General features: G+C 39.1%; 1 long non-coding RNA gene across 1 annotated transcript; it reads left to right on the forward strand.

Moving 5' to 3' along the window:
- Positions 1–27,517, forward strand: LOC125617703. Its single transcript, XR_007348791.1, has 4 exons — positions 1–107; positions 8,435–8,443; positions 13,796–13,800; positions 27,507–27,517. It is a non-coding gene; the product is annotated as an uncharacterized LOC125617703 (long non-coding RNA).
- The last annotated feature ends 225 nt before the right edge of the window (positions 27,518–27,742 follow it).

Below are 27,742 nucleotides of genomic sequence, written 5' to 3' on the forward strand. Positions count from 1 at the left end.
GGACAAGATATTTTTGAGAGTAATTTTTTATTCAGATTTTTCTTAAAGTGACCTTTACATATCACTGAAGAGTTGGCCTTTTGCCCATGGTATGCCAGAAGCATTTGGTATATGTCCCATTTTTAAAAAATAATTGCTTTTGAAATTAGTTATAGCATTATTAATTCATATTAGTGACAAGAAAACCCTTTACTAATTACTAGATTTTTCACATTTGAAGGTAAGTGATTAGATACGATTTTTAAAAGCTCAAAACTCAATTTGATAAAATATATTTTCTGTGTTTTTATTTATGATGAAATATAATTTACTGTGATTACATGACACTGAATACAGCAGTATCAGTATATTAATAGAGAGTTATTGATGTTAATATAAGACCGCATGCATCAGTCTATAATATAAAATTAAGGTGAACATCTAAGAAGCTACCATAGCAAACAATGCTATTGGCAGAAAGAGAATCCATGAGCTTTCATATAACCTCAGAGAGTTTTATATCTTTTTTTTTTTTTCTTTTTTTGTGGAACTGCAGATTGATTGAACCCAGGGGCGCTCACCACTGAGCTACATCCCCAGTCCTTTTTTTTTGAGACAAGGTCTCACTAAATTACCCAGGCTGTCCTAGAACTTGCATTCTCCTGCGTCAGCCTCTAGTCTCTGGGAGGCTGTGCTCAGCTTTTTATCAGTTTTTTTTTCACTAATCAGATAAGACTGATTACATAAAGACTTATCACTTAACTCTTTTTATATTTAGTTTTGCCTTTCATTTTTTTCCCAGATTTTCATACAGAAAAATTAATGGATATTTTATTACAACATTGTAAAAGGTGCTCAGTGCCTTATCTTTAATTATTATGTTCTTTGAAGCCTGCTTTTTTCTTCACATTGCCTTTTGGGGTCAGTGTGAGTTGGCAGAAGAGGAAAGTGCACCCACAGCCCCAGGCTTATGTTGCTGCACTATGATTGGATCTCTCAGACTCACTGAGAAATGAACCTCTCTATGGTACATTTTCTCAGATATCTTAAAGTGTTTGAAATATATATTTTTGTATTGAATAACCAAAAAAGAAATGATATTTAGGCAAAATGTATTTATGTTTAAGACATATATTTTTTCATTCTATCTATAATGTACTAGATTTCTGAATCAGGACTTAAAAGATATTTGCTAATCACATGGTTTAAATTAGAAAATGCTATATAAAGTAAAGTGGGCATATCAAGTAGAAAAATCTTGAACAACAAAAAAAAACATGCTGTATCTCATGGATGAAGATTAAATTTGGGAGGGAACACTAAGGCTTTAAGGAAATGAACTGCAGCCTGTGAATAATTTACCAATAGACTAATTTTCTATATTATTACATTTAGTGTGCAACATTGAGAACACAAAGTTATTTAAAGTTCTTCTTATTTTATGGTACTTGGGATTCTTTTATGGTACTGGGGATTGAACCCAGATGTTCTTAACTACTTAGCTATATCCCTACCCCTTTTTGGTTTTTGGTTTTGTTTTGATTTTCTTTTGAGAAAGTGTCTCACTAAATTGCTGAGGTCAGCCTTGAATTTGTAATCCTCTTGCCTCAGCCTCCTGATACCTGGGATTACAGACATGTGCTACCACACCCAGCCTCTTTTTCATTTTTTTAGGAAAATAATGTAAATGACAGTATATTTAGAGATAACTCAGTAATTTCCTTCCTTTTCACAGTCATTCTTGTTGACAGTCCTCCTGTCCTCTGTAAGATGCTTTAAAGCATTTATTATTGTTATGCTGTATGCTTTCAGTACTAGAGTAATATCTTTATAGCATTTCTCCATTTTTTTTCATCAACATGTTTTGGGATTTTTTTTTTTTTTTTTTAGGGCTTCAATATATGAATTTTATTTATTTATTTTTTATTTTTAATTTTTTATTGTGGGTTGTTCAAAACATTACAAATTTCTTGACATATCATATTCCACACTTTGATTCAAGTGGGTTATGAACTCCCACCTTCACCCCATACACAGATTGCAGAATCACATCAGTTACACATCCATTGATTTACATATTGCCATACTAGTGTCTGTTGTGCTCCGCTGCCTTTCCCATCCTCCACCATCCCCCCTCCCCACCTCTCCCCTCCCCTCCCCTCCTCTCTCTCTACCCCCTCCACTGTATAACCCTGAGGGTGTCCTTCCATTTCCATGCAATTTCCCTTTTCTCTCCCTTTCCCTCCCACCTCTCATCCCTGTTAAATGTTAATCTTCTCCTGCTCTTCGTCCCTACTCTGATCTTAGTTACTCTCCTTATATCAAAGAAGACATTTGGCATTTGTTTTTTAGGGATTGGCTAGCTTCACTTAGCATAATCTGCTCTAATGCCATCCATTTCCCTGCAAATTCTATGATTTTGTCATTTTTTAATGCAGAGTAATACTCCATTGTGTATAAATGCCACATTTTTTTTATCCATTCGTCTATTGAAGGGCATTGGTTTTAAAATTTTTACTCTGTGCACAAATAATTTTACATAAATGCATATGTGGTATCATGACAGGTAAGCAGGTGGGGGAAGGGGTGGTTTGTATATTCCTTGGTTTTTCCATGTTACTTTTCTCTTCCCTTACTTTTTGTTTCTCTGGTCATTTCACTCCTATCTTTAGCCATTTGATTATTAGCCCATCCTGTGTACTAATGTGTTTTTTTGTACTAACTAACGGAAACTGACAGTTTCCAGGAAGTACACTTCCTGTAAATGCAGTGTGAGTGTGTAGCAGGCATCTGTGTATTTGCTTAGCACTCCCCCTTTGAGACAGTTGTGCCTCCATTGCCAGCCTTGAGTCCCTGCAGAAGTTAAATGGTTTTTGTGACTAGTTTAGGGGTTCACATCTGAACCAAGCCAGGCTAGTCTGAGCTTTTTGCAAGATTTTCAACTTGAATTGAGAGAATATTTCTAATGATGTAAAGTTTAAGAGCTAGTGGTGGCCATGTTTAATTAATTGAGGTACTCCAGTAGCCTTCCAATAAATACTCTTCTTCCATCAGATACCTTACTCCCACCCCCTCAAAAAAGGGGTTGCTTTCACTGATATTTCTAAAAATAGTGGATTGTGACAAGTCCAAAGCTCCATTTAAAATGTTTATTTTTAGATGATATGCTCAATTCCACCTTTAAGTTAGAATTGATGGGGCAGAATAATTCTATGAAAACTAGTTGTCTTCATCACCCTGATTTTATAGTTTTGTGCCTAATAGTACAAGGTATGTAGGCACCCCATTTTTTTATATTTTATTCTGATTTGTTATATATGATAGCAGAATGCATTACAATTCATGTGAAAAAAGAGCACAATTTTTCATATCTCTGGTTGTACACAAAGTATAGTTACACCATTCATGTCTTCATACATGTACTTAGGGTGATGTTGTCCATCTCATTCCACCAGTTTTTCTACCCTCATGCCTCCCCTTCCCCTCCCACCCCTTTGCCCTAATCCTCCCATGCTCCCACCCCACCCCATTCTGAATCAGCATCCTTATATCAAGGAAAACATTCAGCATTTGTTTTGGGGGAATTGGCTAACTTCACTTAGCATTATATTCTCCAACTCCATCCATTTACCTGCATATGCCATGGTTTTATTCTCTTTTTTAAAAATATTTTTTAGTTGTTGATGGACCTTTATTTTATTGTATGTGGTGCTGAGAATCAAACTCAGTATCTCACACATGCTAGGCAAGCGTGCTACCACTGAGCCACAAACCCAGCCCTTGATTTTATTCTCTTAATGCTGAATAATATTCCATTGTGTATATATACCACATTTTCTTTATCCATACTACTCTAAGACTTCATCTCACTCCAGTCAGAATGGCAGCTATTAAGAATACAAACAACAGTAAGTGTTGGTGAGAATGTGGGGGAAAAGGCACACTCATCTATTGCTGGTGGGACTGCAAATTGGTGCAGCTGTATGTATTGAAAATAGTAATTTAAAATCTTAAAGTTTGAAGCCACAAAAATAAAATTACAATTTGACTAATGCATCTTTGCTTAGTTGTAGATATCCTCCACCTCCAGGAAATGTGAAGAGATCTTTCACATTTATTCCTTCAAAACAAAAGAAAAAATTCTCTCAGTCCTATTGAGCAAACACAAGTATAAATAATCAGCAGAGAGCTTACCACATGCCAAATGTTTTGACAACTGCTTTACATTCATTACTTCATTTAATCAAATCATGACTCCTTCAGGGAACTTGGTCTGTATTCCATACTCTCAAGAATGTCTGGGATTTGGCTCACTTCTCTTTTTACTTCAGTAAAAAGTAACAGGGTTCTCTAGAGGAACAGAATCAACAGGAAGTATAATTATAAAAGGGGGGACTTATTAGGTTGGCTTATGCAACCAGAAGCTGGATAGCCACAATGGCAATCCTCAGGCTGGTGAGCTGGAAGAACCAGTAGTAGCTGCACAGTCCAAGAGGCTGAAGCCCCAGAACAAGAGGGATCACAGTGCTACCCTAGTCTAAGACCTAAGCCTTCTGGAGAATCACTGTCAGAGTATGCTTTGGGAAAGTGAAGAAGCGAGACTGATATCCTCAAGAAATAGGCGTCTGCTGCTGCTGCTTCATTCTTGCAGTTTTTAGTCCTTCCAAGTGGTCATCCCATTGGTCAGTTCTGCCCATGCTTAGGAGGATCTCCATTTCAGTTGGCTATCCCACTTGCCAATCATTCCTAGACACGCCCTCACTAACACGCCCATAATCCTCTTAATCCTTGGCATCTCAACCCAATCAAGTTGACAATTCAAATTAATCTACAGTAACACCCGGAAAAATACTAAAGGTGGGGTGGGAATAGGTGGTTTTGACCTCCACAGGTCTCTCAGGCTTGCCTAGATTCCCCCTAAAAAGGGGATTCTTGGGAACCCAAGTAGAGGAGCCGAGTGTGGTCTCACCCATGCTCCCAGCTATGGCAGCATTCCCATAGGTCACCAAAAGAGGTAGTCACCCTGCTCAGGAGAGCTAGCCCAACCAGGCCTCAACATCCTGCTGCAGCTGCACTATGGGATTCAAGACTATCCCACCCATGTATACCTAGGGGCTTTCTGGGGCAGTCCTGGCTGTGGCCTATCCAGTGCTGAGCACAGTAGGTATTGACCTCATATTTCATAAAAGAAATGTGTTCAAAGAGGTTATGTGAATTTCCTGGAACTCCCCAACTAGCTAGTCACCCCAGACCTAATTCATTCTAACTCTAAAGCTCAGACTTTTAACCACCACACCTGTGGGCTCCTTTAAGGATATACAACTGCATCCTGGGTTGCCAGGAAAATGGTCCACATAGGATGGCAATTTTAAAGCCTGAATACATTTAGCCTTCATTCAGTTTGCATGAGTGGAATTACACCACAATGACAGTAGTTGCCTTGATCTGCAAGTCAGTGACATGAATTAAAACAACCCATTGCATTAATCAGCAAATACTTCAGTATCCTCTCCTTACCAGGCAGAGTGGGGCTACAAAATATAAGACATCAGCCCTGCCCTTGAAGAGCTTGCAGTGACTGAGGAGATAATAATTATGCTTGTGTATACCATTTACTGAGTGCTCCCTCTGTGCCAGACCCTTGTGCTCAAGTTCCTCCTATGTCCTACCTCAAAGACCCACAGTATAATACTAAGCAAATGCTAAACAAATGGTCAGACATGGGCAAAAAGCACTCCTAGTGAAGGGTTAACATTATAATTAAAGTGAGGATTTTTTAAGGTCATGTGGTAGTAATGTGCTCTGCCTGAATTGCCAAGGTTCTAACTAGCAGTTGATAGAGGTGAAAGGAACAGTATAGTCATTGAGAAACTAGCCGCAGAATGAAACTAAACCTGTGGACAGCTTCATGGGTCCAAGTTTAGAATCTCTCCAGAGTTTCCTTCCTCCATAACCATATCGCATGTAAGAAGATCAAATAATGGGATGTCCAGAGGATGGAAAAAGAATACACCAGTTCTTCAGACTCACACTTTTACTTTAGTTGTGGCAAGCATTGCTGGTTTTCTACCCAACATCCGTTCTCGCCTTCTTGTATAATCAGAACACGGATTTTGTTTATAGCAGAAATATGCACAATTTTTTTTTTTTTAAAACCCATACTTCATTACAACGAGGATTGCCAATGCAACTCAATGTAGCTCTGGCCAGTGAGATGTAAACAGATACAGAAGTCTTTGGGTGGAGCTTCTAGAAAGTTCTAACTCAGCTGGTGTGCCCCCTTTTGCCTGTTGCCTTTTGACCTTTCCACTTTGGTGGGGGAGGATTGTACCAGAGGGCACTTTACCAATGAGTTACATCCCCAGTCCTTTTTATTTTTTGAGATACTAAGTTGCTGAGGCTGGCCTTGAACTTGCCATCCTCCTGCCTCAGCCTCTCAAATCACTAGGATTATTACAACATTGCAACACGAAAAATTAAAATACCTGAAAAGAAAGGCTAAGCTAGTGGATGGAAGATGACTGGCTTCCATGATAGAACCCTCAGCCACTCGACATCCTAGCCCAGGACAGCCCCCTCCAGCTTCCTCATACATGAGAAACACAAAACCTCTTTAAGCACCCTAAATTCTGTGATCCTTATGTTCCTGAAACATGTTTTGAAATTAGAAATGTAAGCACATAACTTATTAAGAATCAATTTTTTTAATTTAGCCTTCTATGAATAAATGTGATTGAACTCTTTGGTCCCAAGAGAAATGCATCAATGTGGGAATTTAACATTATGACAATGGGTCCTGTTTCTTGTAGCTAGAATGAAAACATTGGTTCAAGGTCTTAGTTGAACTTCAGAAAACTACATAAAAATCAGTTGATTTTCTGATTACTTATCATTGGGGTGCATTTTCTTTTCAGATTATATATTTACGCATGATATATAACACAATATACAGTCCTATTAAATATGTTACCTAACTATCAAACTCAGATTGATTTTTCTTCTACAATTTATGGATTATATGTTAACTGAATTGACTGGTTAGTTAAGACAAACAATCGAACAGACTAAGTATAAAACTTCAAAATAACACTTTGCTCATGCAGACAAAATTTATTAAATTCAGAAAATAAAGCAACAAAAACAAAGCAAGACCACCTTGGCTTCTAGCTGTTCACCAGCGGGTTGTATGGGTTTAAAATGTTTGTTATCTGCATTTCATTTTAGTTCCCAAACCTAGACCCCTCCCTCATCCAAGATTTTCCATATGATAAGGATACATACAGACATATTCCACCTGATTCGTGCTCTGAAGAAACTCATCTGAACTGGGAGACAGAACTCTGTGTCCCTTGGTTATAAGCGTTATATACACTCTTGGATCACACAGAGGGCTCTGCCTCTTTGCGTGTGACCTCAGGCAAGCTTCTCTGAGTCTGAACTGACTTATCTGTAAAACAGTAGTGACATCGCCAGCCCCGTGGCACTTTTTTTGGTCTCATTTTGCTTATCACAAATTAGATTAAAACATTAAATGCATTGAGTAATGTGTGCAAGCTTTATAACCCAGTAAGAATATTAGTTGCTTGGTGGCCTTGCAGACTCAAAGTTTGTGCATAGATTAAAGTTATTAAGCCAAGGCAACATATGGTATCTGCCCTGTCAGCGATGCATGAAATAAATGTTTAGAGACAGAGAAAGCTCAGGAAAACCAGTGTGCTAAGAAGAATGGCCACTAAAGCCTTGAGGAAAGACTTAAAAAAAGCGTAGTCCCACAAAGAAACATTTGCAAACAACTGAGAAAAGTCAGGAATCAATCTGACGAATTTTTAGAACACAATTTATATTCAGAAGTAAAGGATTTAATTCCATTGATCAAACATTTACAGGAGTTATTACTTAATGAGCCCTTACCGCATGCCAGGCACTTTGCTAACTACTTTAGAAGAATTAGTTAATCTAACCTTTATTTACTCCAGTTAGTAGAAGAGGAGACAGACTCAGGGTAACCCATCCATGTCAAACAGCTGAGAAGTGGATCAGCTGCTGATTTCAAGCAGGTTAGTATGAGACAGCTTTGCATTTTTAAATTTATTTTTAGTATCATTTTTAATGCATATCAATTATATAAATTAATGGGTTTCGCTGTGACATTTCCACACATACACATACCACGCTTTAATCATATCTAAACTCCCTTCTACCTTCTCTTGCCAGCCGTGGGCCATACTCCCTTCCCCTTCCCTAAACGTTCTTCTACTTTTATGTCTCCCCTCCACCCCCAGTTTCCACGTTCGAGAAAAAAATGTGCGATAGCTGTCTTTCTGTGCCTTGCTCGTTTCACTTAATATAATCCCCAGTTCAATTCATTTTGCATTATTCTTTATGGCTAAATTATCTTCTATTGTGTGTATATGCTATATTTTCTTTATCTGTTCCTCAGTTGATAGGCATCTAGGCTGATCCTGTATCTTGGCTATTATGAATAGTGCTTCAATAAACTTGGGTACGCAGGTACCTCTTTTAGGCTGACTTCATTTCCCTCAGTTAAATATCCAGGAGTGTATATCTGGATCATATGACAGTTCTATTTTTAGTTTTTTGAGGAATCTCCATACCACATAGTGACTATATTAACTTACATTCCCACAAACTGCATATATGTATAAGGGTTCCTTTTTCTCCACATCCTCACCAGCATATATTATTATTATATTTTCTCTAACCATTCTAACTGGTGTAAAATGTGAATATAGTCTTGATTTGCAATTTTCTGATGACTAAAGATATTGAACATTTTTTCATATGTTATTGGCCATTTTTACTTCTCTTTTTAAGAAGTGACTATTCAGAAATTTTGCCCATATTAGTTGGGTTGTTTGTTCTTTTGATACTAAGTTTTTGAGTTTTTATATATTCTGGATGTTAATCCTCTGCCACATTAATAACTGGAAAAGATTCTTCTCCCAGTCTTAGATTATCCCTTCACTTTGTCTATTGTTTTCTTTGCTGTGCAGAACTTTTAATTTCATATAATCCCATTTACCAATTCTTGTTTTTGTTTCTGGGGCTATTGGAGTCCTATTCAAAATATTGTTGCCTGGCCAATATCTTGAAGAATTTTCCATTTTCTTCTAGTAGTTTCATAGTATCAGGTCTTACATTAAGTTATTTGATCCATTTTGAGTTCATTTTTGCACAAGGTCAGAGACATGGGTCTAGTTTAAATCTTTTACATGTGAATATCCAGCAGAGTTTGTTGAAGAGGCTGTCTTTTCTCTGTCATATGGTTTGGGCCCCTTTGTTGAGATCCAGTTAGCTGTAGATATATGGGTTAATTTCTGGCTTCTATTCTATTCCATTAGTCTATATGTCTGGTTTTATGCCCATACCATGCTATTTTGTTACTATGGCTCTGCAGTATATTTTGAAACCAGGTATTATGATGCTTCCAAAATTAGCATTCTCTGTGTTAATTGCTTTGGCTATTCAAGGTCTTTGTGTCTTCATATGAATCTTAGGATTTTTTTTTTTTTGGTTTTATGAAGAATGTCATCAGTATTTTAATGGGGATTATGTTGACTCTATAGATTGCTTTTGGTAGTAAGGCCATTTTAACAATATCAATTCTCCCAATCCATAAATATGGGAGGTCCTTCCATCATTTAGTGTGTTCTTCAATTTCTTTCTTTGGTATTTTGTAATTTTCATGATAGAGGTCTTTCACCTCTTTGATTAGGTTTATTCCTGATTGTTGTTGTTTGTTTGTTTGTTTCATTTCTTCTTTTTTTTCTTTTTTTTTTAGGCTATTGTGAATGGGATTGCTTTCCTGGTTTCTTTCTCAGTGAGTTCATTATTGGTGTATAGAAAAGCTACTGATTTGTATACATTAATTTTGTATCATGGTACTTTGCTGATTGTGTTTTTTAGTTCCAAGAGTCTTTTGGTGGAGGGGTTGAGATCTTCTAAATATAGAATCATATCATCTGTGAATAGGGATAGTTGAACTTCCTCATTTTCTATTTTATCTCTTTTTTAAAAATTTTATTTTAGTTGAAGCCAGGCATGGTGGCACACACCTGTAATCCCAGTGGCTCTGGAGGCTGAGACAGGAGGATCTCGAGTTCAAAGCCAGCCTCGGCAATGGAGGGCACTAAGCAATTCAGTGAGACACTGTCTCTAAATACAAAATAGGATGTGGCTCAGTGGTCAAGTGCCCAATTTCAATCCCCAGTACCAAAAAAATAATAATATTTTAGTTGAGATAAACACAATGCCTTTATGTTATTTATTTATTTTCTTATGCAGTACTTATTGAACCCAGTGCCTCACACATGCTAGGCAAGCGCTCTACCGCTGAGCCACAACCCCATTCCCTTATATCTGTTTTATTTCTTTCTCTTGTCTAATTGCTCTGGCTAAAATTTTAAGTACTACATTAAATAAGAGTGGTGAGAATGGACACCCTTGCCTTTGTCTTGATTTTAGAAGAAATGCTTTTAGTTTTTCCCCATTTAGTATAATGTTGGCTATGGATTTGCCATATATAGCCTTATATTAAGTTGCAGTATGAGCCTTCTATACTTAATTATTCAGGCCTTTTGTCATGTTGAATTTTATCAAAGGCTTTTTATGCACCCATTGAGGTGATTACACAATTTTTTTGGTACTGAGAATTAACTCAGGGGCACTCAACCACTTAGCCATATCTCCAGCTCTATTTTGTATTTTATTTGGAGACAGGGTCTTACTGTGTTGCTTAATGCCTTGCTGTTGCTGAAGCTGGCTTTGAACTCGTGAACCTCCTATCTCAACCTCCTGAGCCGCTGAGATTACAGGCATGCGCCACTGCGCCCGGCATGATTACACGAGTTTTTTTCTTTTTTAATATTTTTTTTTAGTTATACATGAACACAATGTCTTTATTTTGTTTATTTATTTTCATGTGGTGCTGAGGCTTAAACCCAGTGCCTCACATGTGCGAAGCAAGTGCTCTGCCACTGAGCCACAACCGCAGCCCATGATTACATGATTTTTATCCTTGATTTTATTTGTGTGCTGTATTATATTTATTGATTCTCATATATGTTGAATCATCCTTGCATCCCTGGAATGCAACCAAGTTGATCTGGTGTATAATCTTTTCTAATGTGCTATTTAATTTTATTTGAAAGTACTTTATTGAGAATTTTCATATCTATGCTCATCAGGGGTATTGATCTGTTGTTTTCTGCTTTGACTGTGTCCTTACCACATTTAAGTATCAGTAATACTGGCTTCATAGAATGAGTTGGGGAGCTTTCCTCCCTTTCTATGGAATAGTTTGAGGAACATTGGCATTAACTTTTTAAAAGCCTGATAAAACTAGTACTAAATCCATCAGTCCTGGGCTTTTTTTGGGGGGGGGGGAATTTTTTATTATCATTTTAATCTCATTACATATATATATATACACATATATACACATATATGTATGTATATATATGTGTGTGTATTTTATATATATATATATAAATATTTTATATATATATATAATATATTTTATATTTTATATATATTTCTAATGTAGGCATTCATAGCTATAAATTTCATGAAACAGCCTTTTAAATTTGCTCTTCTTTCCTTTCAATCTAACTCCTCACAAATCAAGGAATTCTGTGCACACAAGCCATACTGTAGAGACCTTATTTTTGTTGTTCTGCATTCAGACCTTTTCCTGTTTGGGGTGGCTCTCCATTATGAGACACTTTGGGGATGCAGTGTTCTTCTCCTGCCGCGTCCGGCTAACGGAGCCGAGTCCGGCGAGGGACAGCGGGGTTAAAAATACACAGGACACCAAGGTTCTTCATCCAGGAGGGAGCATGTGCGCGCTTTATTGCCAAATTTGTTCCCCTTATATATCTTTTTAACAGCTGCGGGAAATCACTCAAAAGTGAGGAGGGAAGAGTAATAACTGCGTCCTTGGGTTACCGTCACGTCACCATCCCCTATCTGGAGGCTCGAACAGGTCAAGATGTTCCCGAGAGACACATATGCTCTAGGCAGATAAACAGGGAACTGCAAGCCCGCTTCATGGCCTTGTGAGCTGGCCACATTGACATGCATAACAAAGAACTGGGGGTTGAGTCCCCAGGGGCCAGGGCGGGCCTGCTACCAGCATTCTCCCTCTACTTAGAAGAAGAAGATGGGCTCCATGCTGCTATTCCAAGCAGCTTAGCATTGGATACTACCAATGGCACCCAAGGCTATAGCAGTGGCCAGGGCTCCAGTGAGGTTCTTTGTGGGTCCGCTTGGCTGTGTCCCCTGTTGCCCTGCTTCCCTTGATCCCCAACCAATTTTAAGCTTTCCCAATTATTCTCAAGTCATTTTTATTCTAAACATTTTGAAAAACAATATTATAAATACATTTAGCTTTGAAAAAATTGACTGCATCTGTTACTTGAAACCAAGAACTTTGATATGCCATACTTTGTATTTGTAAACATATGTTGTCAGTGTTTAGGGGGATTTCTAATATAGCTCTAAAAATATTTAGTAAACACTTATATAGTCCTTACAATGTGCCAGATATGGTTATAATTGCTTTACAAATACTAACTTATTTAATCTTCAGAATCCTGTGAGATACATATTATTAAGCCATTTTACAAATTGGAAAACTGAAACACAGAAAAATTATAAATAGCTTTCCCAAGAACTCACAGCTAAGCAAACAATGAGATTTTATTTTTTTTAATTCTAAATCGATAGTTTTCCCAAACATTCTATCCTATAATGTGCAAAAGAGCATTTGTCGATATTTTACTTCTAGAGATGTGGTTGCGGAACATAAGCAGACAGTGTGAGAACTAGACTCTCCCCTGTGTACAGATAACCCAGTAGAACCAGCACACTTAGGAAAAAACACTTTGAAAGTTTCCCTCATGTGTGAAGTTGATATGGTGCATGCTGCCATCAGATTCTTAACATTTACCTTTCAGGTATGGTCCAGCTATTTTCCAAATGGTATACACAGCAAGCAATAATTTTTTTCACTTTTCTTTTTATCAGCATTAAACAGTGGGAGTAAACATTTGTTGTCTCTTTTTAAGCAGTTAAAGTTTTATAAAGACCTGGAAACCCACAGTATACATACTTCAAGTCATAGCACTTTCGTGGCTAACTCAAGCAACTTACTGCTTTGAGTACGGTAGTTCACCATGAAATAGGTATACAAAAAGATCTGCACATAAACCTGAGGGTAGAGTTAATTACTCTTTAATGTCAAGATGGCTGATGGCTTGACTTTTCTGGAACATTCCAGGCATATTTTTCTGGGAATGGTAAGATATCCTGAAACTTTCCTTTTCCCTTTGATAATTTTGGTGTGTACCTGGATCCATCTGAAACCAGAAAGTCAAAAACTAATGATAAAATGGTTTTCCTTTAAAACCTTGCCCTCAGGGACTAACTTAGAAAAGGGTTTTCTAGGTAGTTCTGTGGTATCCATGACCAAATCTAGGATACAGGAGGGAATTTTCCCCCAGGAGCCCTACACACAACTCTCCTTATCTTCATCCGGATTTGGCATATGTTAGACATTCTACCACACAATCCCTTAGCAGCGCCTGGCACCATAATAAGAACATTCTCTGAATTTCAGGGCGAAGACTTTGAGTGCCATTTCATTTGTAAAGCCCCAAGTCTTGTGTAATGCTAACTGACATTCTGGTTTATAAGATCTTATCTCATGTCAGTCTGATGGCTGGAGCTGCTATTCCAGGGCCTCCAAGGCTGACTGAACTCAGTGGAGTCTGAGACAAGAGAATAATGAGGTGAGGACCTGTTATCCATCCCCTGGGCCTGTGTATTTGAGAGCCTGTGTGGCCAGGGGCTCACTCACAGCCGCCTTCTTTTATCTGGTAGACTTGCTCCTCCAAGATGCTACTGACATCGAGAGCCAAGTGTATGTGTCTGTATTTGGCTTTATGAGTTCGGCCCATTGCAATGAATGCATCGAAATGAACTGCGTGCGTGTGTTTGTGACTGCTGTTGCCAGGTTCCTTAGTGAAAGACCAATATCTTGTCCTGCTAGAAGCTCTGTTCTGCTCTCTTCCCCTATTCCTGGTTGTTCCTCCTGCCCCCACCTGGCAGCTTTTATTATTGTTTTTCTGACTGGCAGTTTGATATTCTGGGCTGGCTCCTGAATATACCTTAGGGTGTAGGAATCATTAATAGTAACCCCCATTCCCTGCACATTCAATTTAGCTTTTTTAGATTGAACCAGTTCCACTGGCTGTCAAGCAATCCTGCACGAAGGAGTGTCACATCCTTTCTTACATCCATCTACCCATCGACCCTTCTGTCCTCTTTCCATGTGTCCCTTCAGAAATCCTGGCTGGGCCCTTGTGCGTCAGCTGTGAGGTTGGATCAAGGAAGCGGAAATGGTTAAACACTCCCATTAACCTTCCAGTCACCTTCTACTTAGACTTTGCAGGTGAAGGTCAGAGGAAATAAGGGGAGAAAGGGAAATGGAGAGATCCAGATGGTTCTCTGGATCAGTTTGTCCAAAAGGGGCAGGAAAAAAAGCAGTATAAAGTCCTGAGGGGAATGAGGCCATTCTTCTCTCTGTGCCCAGTCAAACCTGTAACACTACACAGGACTCCACCTGAGCCACGCGGAAGGGTCTCAGTCACCAGTAGTCTATATCCCCAATCCCATGGCTTGTTCCTTCTGTGTGATACTGGAGCCCTCTGTGGCCTTTGACTCTGGTGACCATTTTATAGCTCTACAATGTCTGTGCTGTTCTTCATATGGGGAGGTGGTGATCCTGACCTCCTGACCCAAAAGATAATCATGTTGAATTGCTTTTGGGGAATTGGGGTGGTGTTTCTATGGGTACAGACTGTTGCCCTTCCTACCTTTGCTGGTAACTTCCTTAGTTAGGAAGTAACTCCTACACCTTGTCCTTATTAGCTCTGCTATCAAAGGAAGAGCAACCCCTCTTTTTCAGGGACTTTTATCTACATGAAAATGTGGGTTTTTTCAAAATGGCACCTTGTTCAGCATTGTTATCCTTTAGAGCACATTGCTTTTCAGTTTGACTAGTTAGAATCATAACATGAGGCCTGGCGCTGAGGTGCACACTTGCAATCCCAGGTTCTCTGAAGGCTGAAGCAGGTGGGTCACAAGTTCAAAGCCAGCTGCAGCAACTTAGCAAGACCCTGTCTCAAAAAACAAAACAGGGTGGGCAAAGTAGCTTAATGATTGCCCCTAGGTTCAAGCTCTAGTTTAAAAAAAAAAAAAGAATCATAACATAGACAAGAAGTTTCAAACAGAAACTTGCTTCTAAACATTTTAAGCAGAAAATTCTTGAGGTTTTATCAAAATGATGATGATGATGATGATGATGATGATGATGATGATGATTTGCCTGCTATTACCACTTAAATAACAGCCTTCCCTTCAACTAAAATATTTTTAAAGCCTTCCTGTTTTAATTTTTTCTATTTCTTTTTAGAGCAGATGGTCTAAAGGGCCTAAGCCTATCCAAGATGACTCAATTGATTCTTGCAGAGGAACCTTGGAAGGATGAACAACTGAATGGCCCAGGAGAATAAAGCCAGCAGAATTCCTCTGCTGTATTGATGCTATTGCAGATTTCGTTGTCACAATTGGCAAGGAGAGACTTCTCCAGGAGGACTGGCTAGACAAAAGCATGAAGCACCTGAAAACTATCAGATGTCCTCATCATCAGGATCATCAGCATTATTAGGAGCAAGGGGGAGCTGAAAGTGACTTTGTCAGCCTCAGGTAGGAGACGTCTGTAGAGTGTGGGACAGAGTGCCAGCAGCCACCATGCTTCCGGGGAGTGCGAGTGATGGTGCTGGAATGTACTATTCACGGATGGGAGAAAGGTACATTTTTACAGAAGTAAGTATTTATCACCTTCCTGTCCCTTGGGGGAACATTCCTTCACCAGCCCCCCATATCTGCACATTTGCAATATTTATGGCTCTACATTGCTCTGTGATGACAAAGTGTCACCTCTTTCCTCCTTCCCTGGCAGTTTCCGGTGTGTCTGTCAAGTCCCCAAAGCAAATTTGTTCTGGAATATCTTCGACAGCCATGGCAGTAGCAGACCCAGAGCTGTGAGGCTATTAGGATTCCCCATGTGAAGAAAGCTTATTGAGCACATTTTGAAGCAATAACAGGCATCAAACTTTACAGAACAGTTACCCAAGACATTTTTAAAGTTGATTTCTCTCCAGTGAAAAAATTTGGCTTTTAAAGAGGGGCCTGTGGGCTACTATTTATCTCTGTTCTTGTGCCAGTATCAATATAGTTTTCCATTGGTTAGTTCTTGGGTGGTTAAGTCTGTCAGAATCGTATACATACTGAAACTTTTCACCTGTTTTTGATGTTCAAGGAGGGCTAAGATGGCTTAACTGTGTACCACTCTTTAGAATTCGTTCTTGTTCAAATTGGCTTCTCAGGTCTTTTTTAGTTTTTTTTTTTCCTACCAATTTTTAAATTATCTGTTGAAAAGGGATGATAGCATTAATCTGATTCTGACATATAAATCTCAGCATTCACATTTCTGGAACCTAGAAAACGTTCTTATGAGGGAAGGATTCTGTGAGATTGTTTTGTTCATTCCTTTACTAAGCTTTTACTATGTGCTACTCACATTCCAGTGAATGAAAGAACTACATAAACAGGTAACTGGGCTATCATGATATAAGTGACCTAACAAATATATGTCCCAAACTATGTGGTATCCCAGAGGACAATTCAACAACTTCTGAAAAGGTAGAGGGACCTCTCAAGAAGAACTTTTCACATACGAAAAGTTCTTGTTGAGAGGTTTATCATCATCTTGGAGGAGTTTAGGACCAGACACATGGATAGCAATACATTAGGTAAAGGACAAATGGAACTTGAATTCAGATGGAGGTACTTGGTGGGAGGTATCTTCGAAATTTCTTGCAGGCTTGTCGAATGGAGTGACTAAGGGGATGGAGGAGTCACAAATTGTGGTTATTTCTCTTAGAGTACTAAGAGACACTGAATATGGGTACCTGGACTTAGGTAAGAAACCCAGGAAGAAGAAGTATTTAAGGGTAAGATTTAAAAAGAGTTTTATTTTAGACATGCTGCAGGTGAGTTGGCCATAGGTAATCCTGGGGGAATCCCCAATGGAGGTTTGCATAATCGAGACCTGTATTTAAATTATGGGCAAAATATGTACATCTGGGAATTGCCACAGTGTGCCATAGAAAGGCTTTAGTGAACTAGTTAGTGCCTACCTGTTTCCAGCTTTATCTTGTGCAGCTCACCTCTCTCATTATATTTTCCAGGCAGCTTCTTTCTTCTTTTGCCTCTGGTCTCTCTCTCTCTCTCTCTCTCTCTCTATATATATATATATATATATATATATATATATATATATATATATATATATATATATATCCTTCATTGTTCCTGAAACACCTTTCTCTGTAATTGGGAAAAAATATCAAAAAACAAAAAGAAAATCACTGTCTCTCAGTAAGGACATAGCATGTACACTGGTTTATTCATATAATGGGATATTATGCAATAATATCCCATTAGTAGTAGTAGATGGATTAGACCTACATTTATCAATGTGAATATTCACAAAGCCTAATGTTGACCGAAAATGTCCAAGTTAAGCTGGATAGGCACACCATGATGCCCTTCTTAGGGCCTCACCTTCCACAGTATGTAGCAAATATGTATATAAGCAAAAAACTCAACAATTTGAATAGGGCAACTTGATGAACATGATGCGTGTTTCCATTTATCTGGGCCTATTTTTATATCTTTTGATAGAGAGATGACACTGTGGCATACTTACTGTGTGCAATTTTGTTACAGTCCATTCTCAGTCGCTGTCCTGCTCATCCACCATAGACCTGGATCAATGTTTCTTCCTCTGGAAAAAACCTCTACCAGCAGGTACTCAGAAGAGTGGTCAAGGTTTCCCTTTTCAGCCCTTCCATGGCACTGTTAAGAGTTGGGACAATATCTGATTCATTGTGGCATTTCCAACACTTAGCCAAGGTCTGGTAAAGTGATCACTATCAATATTTAATGACAAATTAAAGGGTGAGAGTTGAACCATGAGAGTTAGTATACTCTTCCTTTAGATGTATATAAAGATAGTAAGAAATGGGGGGAAGCCTCAGTTCATCTAAAAATTTAAGGAGCTAAAGTTAGAGTTGTAGAGGGGAAAAAAAGAAAGTGTTAAAAGGGACCAAGGAGGACTATAAAGATGAGGAAGAAGAGACTCAGGACAGGGAGGAGAAATTTTCTAGAAGATTATAGTAAATGGTATTAGGTGCTCCACAGAGGCCAAGATTAGGAGTTCCCTCTTCTTAAAGAAATTCATGGAGAGTGAGATCAGTGAAGGAACTGGGAGAGGTACTGACTGGGCACAGAAAGATGGTGCCTTGTCTTTCCCCATGTCATTTAACAGCTACAGAAACCTAGAGGTTTTCTCCCTTGTAAGAGAACTTATGGCTTTGGGGCTGCTGTTGTTATCATTGAACAACACTTATCACTCTCTTCCTGCCACCTTCATGAATAAACCTATCATGAACTTAAGTGTAGGTCTGATTTACTTGTTTGCAGGGTTTTTAAAATCTAACATCTATCCAAAAGGAAGGAATTAATTAATATACCCCTTATTCCAGTGCTTTCTAATTTAGTATTCTAATTTTTTAGGGAAAAAAACTATTTTAGCTACCCTCTAGAAGAATACAGGCAATCTTCACATTGCATAGTTTTAGCATGCACAGATTTTAGTTATTACACTTTAAATAACACCAGCTCCACAACTGCATGGTTAGAATTTCAGTTACTATGGCATACTGGCTTTAAGTATGCATAAGGTACAAATTTGATTACCAAATCCTCAGTCTATAATTCACTGTGTAAATAGCAGGTGCACATCAGATCAGTAACCAGTAACTTCTTTCAAAGTCTCTCAGTGATTGGAAACCATGTAGCTGTTACTCATTTCATGAAGACTTAAGTATGTAGTTGTGTTGCCATCTAGTCTCTCAGTGGCAAAACCACATTACACTTTACAATAATGAATAATTGAAAGAGGGAATTGATCAACAAGGTGAAATTTCAGCAAAGAAAGAAAGAAAGAAAACCAAAGTCATAACGCTGTAAGTGAAACTTGATTCAAACATAAAAGGAACTAGAGGAGAAAGAGCTCCCAATGGGACTGTTCAGACTCAGCTATGAGAGACCTTCCATATGTGGGTGGCAAAACTCAATGAAGGTGAATTTGTGCACAGAAATGAGGAAAGTGACTATGATCCAAATATCTGTTGACTAAAAAATGGTAAAGCAAGAAGATGTGCTATATCCATGCAATGGAATTTTTATCCCGCAATGAAAAGAACTGAAATACTGATACATGCTACAACATGAATGAACCTTGAAAACATTATACTAAGTGGAAGAAGCCAGTCACAAAAAGACCAGGGATTGTGTGGATTCACCAGGCAAGCCCATAGAGACACAAAGTAGATGAGTGGTCACTAGGGGATGGATGGAGTGGAGAATGAGAAATGATTGCCAATTGGTATGGGACTCTGGGACAGGGGTGAAATATTTTGAAATTAGGTTGTGGTGATGGTTACAATGTGACTATGCTAAAAATTAGAGTTGTGCATTTGTTATTATATATGAATTATATCTTAATGCTGTTGTTAATGAATTATAAAGTACCAAATAAATTAGTTTAACTATTTTTTGTATTTCCCTGTACATTTATAACCAAAAGTTAGAGAGTTTTTAATGCTCTGACAAAAATTTTAAAGGTCACACAGATTGATCATTTTTCCCATTGATTATTAAGATTGCTTAACATAGTTTCTGCTTGCTCAGTCAGTTTTATTACCCTGCAATACTACCCAGACTTTCCAGATCAGCTTAGCAAAATATTCTGTAGCAATTCAGGGCCATTGCTGATTGGCCAATTCCTTTAAATATCAATTGTGACTTAACAAAGATGGCTTCTATTAGAAGTGTATGTGAGAATACAGAAAGAATTAGTATTTTCGATTTGAATCCTCCTAATCTATTTATTCACTTTGATTAAAACAATTCTAATCAGTGAAGCAAATATTCAAGCTTAATCATGACTTTTAAATAGCTCTCTATTTAGGCTTTAAGATGTCCACCAACATTTTTGCCCCATAGTGCAAATACTCTGGGGAATCCCCTGCCCTTGATGATCTGGACTTGCCATTATTACAGAATGCTTGTTCCTTTAGGTTATCTCAGACTCAGTCATAGCTGATTGCAAGGGGAATCTTCTGCTGCCCTTCAAGAAGTAAACTGTCAAGTTGTGAAAGGGCCTCATGACTAGGGCCCAGGGCAGTCTCTAGACTGAGAGCAAACTCTAGATGATAGCTGGCAAGATAACAGGACTCTGCCCTGTTGCCATAGAAGCTGAATCTGCCAAAACCCCGAGCAAACTTGAAAGAGGACCCCGGCTCTAGATGAGAATGCGGCTCAGCAGAAGTCTTGATTTCAGCTCTGAGAGGACCCATAGAGAATGTAGCCCAGATTTCTGACCTATAGAAGCTGTGAGATAATAAATGAGTATTGTTTAAGCTTCTAAATTTGTGACCATTTATTATGCAGGTAACTTACGCATTTGATGACAGTTGCTAGTACAAAGTTGACCTGGTTTTCTCCATAGAAATCCTGGAGGGGAGGGTATCCTTCTCTCCTGAAGGAAGCATGGGTGGTTTTGCCAGTAGCCCGTACATAAAATCAGAGATTCTGAATGTTAATGTTTCTTCTCCTATAATTTACTCACTGTATGTACAGGCAACATGTGGCTCTCTTTATGTCACCTAGTGGGATTGCAGCTCCGAGAAATGATACAATGACATTATTCTGTCTACCACTATTGCTGTGAGTGATGAACTCTCTTTTGTCTCTGACCCAAAAGCCTGTGTCTTCTGCCTGTGTCTAGGAAACTATAACAAGATACTTGTCAGCTTGCAAGCAGGTGAAATCTCAAAGCCCTTTACAGTGCCTGACTTACCATGAAATCATAAATTATTTATCTGTATATTAATGGTTCTTTTGGGTTGTTTCCAATTTGGAGGTTGTCATAAGTAAAGCTGCTATAAACAGTCATGCATAATTCTTTGCATGAACATCTATTTCCCTTTCTCTTGGATAAATATCTAGTGATGGAATGGCTGGAATATATATTAGGTATATGCTTATTTTTTTAAAAGAAATTTCCAGGGGTAGGGGTTGTGGCTCAGTGGTAGAGCACTTGCCTAGCATGTGTGAGACACTGGGTTTGATTCACAGCACCACATATAAATAAATAAATAAAGTAAAGGTCTTTCAACAACTAAAAATATATTTTAAAAAGAAAAAAGAAATTTCCAAACTACATTTCAAAGTGCTTGGAATATATTTTTATTTCCACCAAAAGAATATGATAGTCCCAGGTACTCCACATCCTGTCAACACTTGGTATGTTCTGTTTATTTATTTATTTATTTAAATTTTAGCCCTTCTACTGGGTGTATGGTGGTATCTCATTGTGATTCTAGTTTGCATTTCCCTAATGACTAATGTGCTAATGTCCATACATCTTCTTTGGTGAAGATGCATTCAAGGATTGTTAGCAGAGTTCTGGAGGGGGCTTTCTGGGTCCTCTATTGAGTGCCAGGGGTAACACCATCTCCCCACTCTGGCTGGATACTACTTGACCTCTCCGGTCATATTTAGGCTCTGGTAGTTCCACTGTCAGCTCACCAGTGTTCTCTGATCAGCCACAGGAGTCTTGTCCTAAGAACAAGAGACTTGGTAATCAGCCAAAGCCTCAAGGACACTCCTATGCAGATATCTGGAGCCTTCCCCCATACAGCTCCTTCCCCTGTGGAACCCCCTGCACATTCCAACTGTCTCAGTGGCCCAGAATTCCAGTTTGTCTCCTCAGCTCAGCAGGAACACTGTGCTGTTTAGCTTCCTCCCTGGGCCACAATCTGGAAAGTGCCAGAAGTCAGAAAGGGTATCATAGGACTTAACTCACAGGGCTCTCAGTTTTGAGCTGCTTTTTGCCCAGGGTCTGAAAACTCGGAGGTCACATATTTTGTCCAGTGTTGTTTACTGCAGGAGGGCTTGTCCAGTCCCAGGTAATCTCTCCTGGCCAGAAGCAGAATTCTAAGTGTTCTGTATTGGGAGTTTCCTTGAGAGAAATAGGTCAAGGAAGGCTTCTGTGAAGAACAGATGAGAGTTGGGATGAAAGGCTACCTCTCACCTCCTAATGAATTCCTCTGACGTTGTTAGAAAAAGAGGTTATGAGGATTTGGAGACATTTTGAACTAACTAGAAAAATTAAAATATGTCTAGATCTAGTTTCTGGTAGTTTCCCTTCACTCTTCAAAAATTTAATCATAGGTTCAGGATGTGATTTTTATTTAAAAATCATTTAAAAAGTTAAAAAGAGTGATTTTTATTTAAAAAGTTAGTCTAAGAAAATGTTAAAGTGATGAAATATCTTGAAAGAACATTAAAGTTTGAAAATAAAGATATTTCTGTCAAAAAGTAGAATTGAGACCCTCCAAATAACTAAGGGCATCAGTTTCGTAGGCTCTAAGTTCAGATCAGAGAAGGATGATGAATGGGCCCTGGAGACTGGACTCAAATTCTATGCTTTTTGTTACTGTCAACCTTAGGCATGTCCTTTGACACCTCTAGGCCTTGGGTGTGTTCTCTTCTGTAAATGAGGAAGATTGGCTCCTTTCTGCCTTCAGGGCAACAAGCAAAGAGCGTTTGTTCCACACATGGTTTCAGAATCAGACTTTGGATGAGAACCTTGAGTCTGCCAGCCCCAATCTGGGAGGCCTTGAGAAAAATAATGCTCCCTCTGCAACCCCAGGTTCCTCATCTTTAAAACTGGAATCGTGAGAAGGTTATTATGAGGATAAATGATATAAAAAGCAATGTGCTCAGCTCAGAGCAGGCACAAGGTGAAAATATGTGATAGGCCACACAAAAAAATGAAACTCCTAGACCAGCAGGTGGCAAGTCAGCACCACTTGCCACCTGCAGTCACATAAGTGCACACCAATGTGCCCCGTGTTGCCCCAGGGAATGGAAATCTTAAATAGAAAAAGAATAATCCAAGCACTTGAAAAGTGAAGGGGACTCGATGTTTACATGTGGAACAAGTGGGGTTGTTCCACCAAGTGTGCGTATGTGATCCCCCAGGCCTGGCAAAGGCAGCCCACAGCTGCTCTGTTCAGGTCTTCAGCTTGACCTCACCCACTCCCAGCCCCCTGCTCTACCAGACCAGCTGGAGGAGCTCCTGGATTCTCTCATTCAGCTTCACCTTCAAGGAGAAGGAGCCAGCTCTGCTTTCCTGGTAACTTCTCCATCATTCCTCCAGTTTCGACTTTATCCCCTGTGCCTGTTAGTTCCTAGGATGCCCAGAACCAGCCCTATGAGGCCTTGCCAAGCCCTCTGACTGCTCTTCTCCCAAGGTTTGGGAAGATGGGGTAGGCTTTCATGGGATGCACGTTGCAAGTCTCAAATCCACCTTTCCAAGGACAGAGTTCAGGTGTATTTGTTGGATGAAGAAATGGGGTGGTCTGAGGCATGGGACAGGGGGTTGGAGGTAAAGAAGTGAAGCAATTTGTGATCTGTGCACATGTGATCAAAGGTCCTGGCTCTTTACAGGGCCCATGTTCTAAAAATATAGAAGCATGATGTGGAGGGTGATGTTTTCAGTCCTATGATGGCAAAGGGATGTCCTGCATGGGCTCAAACAAAGGGTAGGTGGTTTGAGCTAAACAGAAATGGCCTCCAGGTTCCTGAAAAACAACTTAGGCAGCTGGTACCATCGTGACCCCATGTCACAGGTGTTATCTACAGCACAGCTGAAGTGAGCATTGCTTCACTATGTAACCTCTAAAATAAAAGAAAGTAAAAACAGGTGATGCCAGAGGGCTTATTCAGATCTTCCCCGGGCCTCAGATGTTGTTGGTTGCCAACCCAAATTATTACCTTTGTTCTTTTTTTCTCAAGGGTACTAGAGATTGAACTCAGGGATACTCGACCACTGAGCCACATCCCCAGCCCTATTTTGTATTTTATTTAGAGACAGGGTCTCACTGAGTTGCTTAGTGCCTCACCATTGCTAAGGCTGGCTTTGAACTTGTGATCCGCCTGCCTCTGCCTCCTGAGCTGCTAGGATTACAGACATGCGCCACTACGCCTGGCTCCCTTTGTCTTTTTTTGATAGTAGAATCTGAATTTTTTTCCTAGAGCGGCAAAAAGCCTGATAAAACATTGACTTAAACTCTTATGGCTAGATGTGGCCAAGGATTTATAGTCTGGCTAATGAGGTGGAAGAGGAAGTTCCTGGGGGGGATTGTTGGGAAAGCTCTTCCTACAGGGGTGACTCTTCACCATGCCTGGATTAGGAAGTATAGCCTGGAGGTGTAGACACCTCACAAACAGGAGCAGAGAGCTACTAATAGGGCAAGTTACCTGTGGCCCCAGGGAGCTGCCACTTCAACCCTGAGTGACTGACTTCTCCTGTAACATGAAAAGTATGAAACTCTGGTTTAGTTGAATTTGTGTTACTTGCAATATAATGCAAATCTCATTCATACTCCTCTGTGTGTGAAATGAAGATGAATATTTGTTTCTGTCCATGACAAAAGTAATAAATTCACCAGCAATAAGAGGGATTCAAGCAAAGTTTGGATAGTTATTACTCAGGGATGTTTAAGGGGATTCCTGCATTAGAAGGGAAGTTGAACTTTTGTCAGAAAAACCAAATGTTAATTTATTAAGAAAATCATTTGAGATAAAAGTTGTGTATGGCATCTTAAAATGCAATTTCATTTTATACTGTGATATAAAATTTCTTTATTTTAGTCTTTAAGGAAACTAAACATATTTCTGTTTTCCACATTTTTTCAAATCTATTTTTAAGATCTGCCAGTTTAGGAAGCAGGATTTTTTTTCTTATGTATCAAATTTACCTTAGTTAAAAATGAATGATTGCAGAAAATCCTGTCATTTGTAACAATTTTGATGAACCGACAGGACAGTATGCTAAGTTAAATAAGCCAGGCTCAAAACCCCAAATACGCACAATAACCCTTACATGTGGAATCTAAAAATTCAAATTTATGGAAGCAGAAAGTAGAGTGGTAGTTACTAGGAGATAGGGATGAGGAGGAGGATTTGGAAGATGTTCTTCAAAGGATACAAAATTTCACTTAGGAGGGAATAAGCTCAGGAGATCTATTATTCAGTATGGTAAGTATAGTTAATAATTGTGTATACTTGAAAACCACCAAGAAAGATTTTAAACGTTCTCTCCACACATACAAAAATAAGTATGTGAGGTCATGGATGTGTTAATTACCTTCTCTGACTTCCTTTTCAAAATAACAAACCTCCAACCCCCCTGCCCCCCACCTTTCCTAGTTCTTCCCGTTTCACTTCCTCTATGATACATACTGAATTCTGATCTCATATATTCTTTCCAGTGGTTTAATTGTCTTCTTCCATTAGGATGTAAATTCCATGAGGCAGGGAGAGCTGTCTTTTCATTTCTGTTTCCTATGTCTAGAAACGGCTATGGTACATAATGAATACTGGATAATATTTGCTAAATGAATAAGTTATCTAAGAATGCCAAGTCAGTTTTATATGACAAACATTTCACGCCATTAAAAGGTCATGCATTGAGTTGTCAGAAGCAGCAGAAAATATCACCCAGCTCATTCCTGGGTTTCATTAATAGTCTTTGGAGACAGGATGCTTCCACTTTTCAAAAGGTTACTCTGGTCAGCCGCTGAACCACACGTTGGGTTCAGTTGTTGTATAAATAGTGGGGTATCATGCAGTCCAGAAATGAACACCTGGTCTCCATTTCTGTTTTAACATGGAAGGACATGGTGAAATGGCAGTCTGATATCTTCTAAAGGACTTTTCCAATGTGATAGACTCTGATCCTTTCTGTAGGTTTACTAAGCAACACACCATGTCTGTCACCCGCCCCCCAGCTCTGTGGTCCCTCTTTTCCAATTCTTCCTCTCCCCAGTCACTTCCTGTCACAGTAACAGTTTCAAAATTAAACTCCAATTCTAAAACAAATGAAGCCGAGGCAGGAAGGGGGAAATGAATCATAAGCATATGGGAACAGTTTTGTTTGAAATCATGATCAGCATTCTTTGCAAACAAGCTGTGGCCATATGTGGCAGAGTGGGTGTAAAAGTTTTAAAAATACATGTGATAAACTGTGATCAATGTCTGAGATATGAGGAGAAAGTTCGTTAATGGCTTATTTGATAGTAAGAACAAAGCCTCTAAGGAGACAGGTATTTCTGCATCTTTTTACATTTTTATTTACAAATTTTTGGTGCTGGGGACTGAACTTGGGCCTTCTGCATGCTAAGAATATGCTCTATCACTGAGCTACACTCCAGCTTTTATATATATATATATATATTTTTTTTTTTTTTTTAATCAAAAGATCTCTAAGGAGTAAGCTATAGAAAGTGAAAATTCTTGCCATGCATTATACAAAGAAACTGTAGACTATTGGTTGGGACTTTTTCCTTGTTTAATACGTTGGTCACTTGAATTTAAATGTATTGATACATCAGCCAAGCACGGTGGCACATGCCTGTAATCCCAGTGACCCAGGAGGCTGAGGCAGAAGGATCTCAAGTTCAATGCCAACCTCAACAGTTTAGCAAGGCCCTAAGCAACTTAGTGAGACACTGTCTCAAAATAAAAAGGGTTGGGGATGTGGCTCAGTGGTTAGGTGCTCCTGGGTTCCATCCCTGGTACCAAACAAACAAACAAACAAAAGTGTTATTGTATCATCAAAGAGTTAGTTGAAGAACCATATCTATTGTCTTTGGATACTCATCCCCATGGGGCAGAGAGGAAGAGATGTAAGAGATATGTGTATATGTATTTCATTTATTGATTGGTTCATTCAATAAATATTGAGTTCTAACCAAATACCAGGAACAATGCTAAACTCTGGATATAGTAGTATTAATAGCTGTGGTATAATAGCAAAAATTATGGATGTGAGATGGTAAGCAAATATTTCCTGCCTTTCTGAGCATGTGTTTCCCGGCACTTGCTCCTGCACCCCTCTATTCTGGGACCTAGGGAAGGTACTGTAGGGAGGCAGATGGTAACATTGATTACACTGCATCAATCTTTCACCTGACAAATGTGGCAGGCACTGTTCTGAGTTCAAGAATGCACGCGCTAGATCAGAGCACATGGGTCTCCCCTCAGAGGGCTGCCAGTCTGGGTGGGATACAACATGCACCCCAGGATAGTCACTTGAACTAAGAATAAGATGGAATTGACACCATGCTGCAAAAGAACAGTATAGGATGCTCTGTGGCCACATAACAGGGGTCCTAACCTTGGGTGGGAGAAGTGGGGCCTCAAGGAAGTTCTCCATGGAAGGTGAAGTTGACCAAGAGTTATTGGTATAATTAGTGGAAGTTACTAGAAACCTCAATTAGCTCTTCTGTTTCTAACCACCACCCATCCTCATTTTATGAGGTGGCCTTGACTTTCAGGCTTTCTTCCTCTGTACCTAAGTGGCAGTGAGTGTGTAGCAAGGCACCAGTGTTTCTGGTAAGAATGCAGGAGTTTATTCTGCATGCCCTGTCTGTGAGACAGACATAGTGGCAGGGGAAACAATAAACCATCAGAT

This window comes from Marmota marmota, unplaced genomic scaffold (genome assembly GCF_001458135.2).
Source record: "Marmota marmota marmota unplaced genomic scaffold, marMar, whole genome shotgun sequence".
Taxonomy (NCBI): Eukaryota; Metazoa; Chordata; class Mammalia; order Rodentia; family Sciuridae; genus Marmota; species Marmota marmota.